Below are 3,866 nucleotides of genomic sequence, written 5' to 3' on the forward strand. Positions count from 1 at the left end.
TTGTATTTTTTCCAATATCCTATGAAAACCATCAACAAGTTGCAAATCTGGTCACTGTTTTTCTTCATACATTCCTAAAATATCAATAAACTTTTCAATGTTGTGCTGAATAAATTCTGTGTTGCCCACTGAAGATAAAATATTTGCAATCATCAATACAACAACAAAAACATTGCCAAACTACATTCGAACTAACAGATGATTGTTCTTCCAATTTTATATTCTTATTATTTTATACTTATGTAAAAAAAATATATGCTAAATCAATGTCGAAAATAATATAAATTAAGTTAATAAAAATAAAAGTTTATTAAGTTAAAGGATAAATATAATTTAGGATAAGTTAAGAAATTGACTAATTTAAGATTGTGATACCTAGTTAGGAGTCGGATAAATTTATCAATGTTTATAAGTCAAACTAGTCATTTTTCCTTTTTGTAGTTACAGGAAAAAGAGAGTCAGCCTTCTTATGTGAGCGCAACAATTTTGTTTGATTTTCAATAATTCCAGTATTCCTTGCCTCATGTCACAAACCAATGATACTACATAGTACATATTAGCTTGATAGCTAATATGACGAGGATTTAAGAGTAGTAATGTTTATAACGTGAATAATACTGATGTGTTCATGCACTTTGTTAAAACCAGCATCCATGGATTCCTAAACTACACGATCTGGTCTTGATCTTTCCCTTGACCATATCTCGTATGAATCATTGAGCACTTTGAGCTCAATGTAAGTTAACTCCGTTTTGTTAATATCTAGCTCCTTTTACACTGAGAATGATTTTTCAAAAAGTGCATCGAACCAATAATAAACAATTCTATATTTAGACTTTTGGAATCCTCATACTCGTCCGTAATTAGTTTGCTTAGCTTTTCATTTCTATATTTATATAATGTTACATTATATGCGGCTAGCATATTAGTTCTTTCTCCCGTTATGGTAGGATCAACAAAGAGATCTTCCCTCCTCTATTTTATATCATGTCTGGCTCCAAAAGTACTCCATCCATCTCAAAAATTAGCCTGGCCCCATGCTTGGAAAGGTAATGCTTTATATAACCAACTAATGTATAGTGTTTTATATCCAGAAACCATGCGTCCTGACACATGACTGTTGAACATGGTATTTTTTTTAAAACCTATCACTGCACCATTCGCACTTGTTACCCCCACCTCATCTCTAAACCTACTAACTTTAGAGTTGGTTAGGAGTTTGTCAGTCATTACTTTACAAGTGCATCGAAATTCATAATTCGACAAAGGAATGGTTCTATCCGTGAGACATTTCCTAAGGTACATTGGTCGTGGAAAGTATTTATGAATTTTGGTGTCGACTGATCCAATAAGATCATCATAATCGTCTTTATTTATTACACTTTTATCAAAATATTTGACTCCAAGTCTATTAAATAGTTTGGGCTTAAGTTTTTAAGTACAATTATATATATTTATTTATTATCCAAACTCCTAAAACCGATTAATTCTTGCATTGAACGAATAACAACATATGTTTAATAAACTGATTAGGCCTAGTCCACTCCTTTTTACTCTACTTTGAAGGAAACTATTTGGCACATCGTGGAAAAGGCCTGTTATCTTCCTTACAAAACGTCTCAGTATGACTATAGGCTTACACCTATAACTTCCGAGAAAACTCTCATTGTTACTCACTGTATGTCATGAGCACACGTAATTTTTATTACTTTATGTTTAGATGTTTTTAAAAATTAAAAAATAACTGGAAAATAAAAAACCTTTCCATATTACTCAGTAGAAAAAGCCGTTTCCGCTTCCTAGGACACGTTTTATACACTTCTATCTATTCATAATTATTATTGAAATGTCATAATATGTTGACTATTTTTGTCTTTTAATCATCCATATGTTAAATAAGTAGATATATCTAATAGTAGGTATGTAACTCTGGAGAGAGTAGGACCTTTAAAAAGACGACTACTTCTTTACTCTATTAGATTATACTTTTTTGTTATTTTAAATTTAATTTATCTGTGTCTCATTCCAGCTCCTTTTTGTTCTAATTCAATTAAATTAAGATGTATACATACATCTTAATTTAACTTATTTGGACCTATTACTACTAAGTAATTTCTGTCTTTGGAGGTCGAAGTGTGTCATTGTATGTACATAATAATATTTTGTAGAAAACTATTCTACATACAGGGGTTGGCAGCAAGACCTAGACTATTAATGAGCCTTAATTTTGGTTGGTTATTTTTGACACCCTGATTCAGCTATCCTTTGTGAATAAACAATGAGTGAGTAAGAAGCCAAAGGCAGCACATCTCAGATCTCCTATATACTGAAGTTGAGATGGAGAGGATTATGGACATTGTGAAGCACTCCAGGAGCCAAGTACAACCCAAAACATTCCTTATTGACAGTAGGGAAGGTGTTCTTGGGGTTATACTCCGCGTTTTTCTTCCTCACAAAACTTTTTTTTGTCCTTGAATGTAAAAATAAACAACCATTAAAATGATCGAACCTTCTTTTTTTGCCAGTGGGCAAACCTACGATATCGGCCAGGGATTCATATCCTTATTATGTCCTCAATCTATGGTAACATGATCAATCTGAAAGTAAAAATTGTTTCTAATTTGAAAACTGTGATTTCATATTATTACATTAAAAACAAAAAAATTTACCGAATTTAAAAAATGGGACTACAAAATAGAAGCAATGAATATGTTGAACATTATCCGCTTGATAGGATAAAAGTACGCTATATTAAGATTCTATGGATATACTTCATTATTTGTGCCTCTTTAGTTACTTAGACTACATAAATTACTTAGAATAAATACCTTTACATAAGTTAAAAACTAAACTAAAACTAAAATTATGTCACCTTAAACTTCAAACAATTATGAGCACCGCTCATTTTTAATTGAGTTCCAATGTATGCGCTCCACACACATTGCTTTCATTAACGAGCAAAACAACAATCAAAAATTATTAACTGAGCAGAGGCAAGCTCAGGATTTCTTGGGCAGACTAATGCCCTGACAATGAATGCGAGATTGCCATCGTGGCTTCATCAGTTGCTTGAAACCCTGTACTTGGTGTACTCTCAGTGTTTTGTGTAAGCTAGAGGCAGCGTCTGGTGCTATAAAAATGTTAGTGGTCGACTTCACAAATCTATTTATACTGTTACCGCAGTAGTAAATAAGATCCTGGCATATTTTCTCAATTCCAGACTGTTGCCACAGCTTGACATTGAAGGTGATAAAGAGTTTAAACTTTTTTTGCAACTTTACGGTTGTTACATGAACATCAAACTGCTTTTATTTTTTGTTCATTTTTGACCTGACGCTAATTTAAAATATATGTAAGAGTTGCTTTAAAATTGAATCTTGTATTAGAATGAACCATTCATGGGAACTGCAAACAGTGAAAACAACAACGAAGAGGATTTGTAGAGTTGCAAAAATATGACATTAAACACGAACGAAACTTTAATTAGTTGTTCATCATTCTTTAGTTCTTTAGGGGAGAACATCAAAACATTGGTATGTTCAAGTGTGTGTCTTTATGAAAGATGAAGAGCAATACTAAAAATTTATACGAGTGTTATATGAGTAAGTATTTCATCAACAGCTGCATCGATGAAAATAATAGGTATTATAATGGAAGAGAGCCTCGCTTTTTGTAGTTGCTAGCTGAATATGTGTCGTTATTTTTTAATTTACCAAAGCCATTTTAATTATTCTTTTATTCTTGAAGAAAATAAGTATAAAATTACCTCAAGTCTGTGAAACACAAAGTGTAATATGTAGGATTTGTTGTGGAGTTATGAGGGAAAACACACTTTGGACTCTAAGTAGAATGGAGGATCGATATAG

Source organism: Lepeophtheirus salmonis, chromosome 9 (genome assembly GCF_016086655.4).
Source record: "Lepeophtheirus salmonis chromosome 9, UVic_Lsal_1.4, whole genome shotgun sequence".
Lineage (NCBI taxonomy): Eukaryota > Metazoa > Arthropoda > Copepoda > Siphonostomatoida > Caligidae > Lepeophtheirus > Lepeophtheirus salmonis.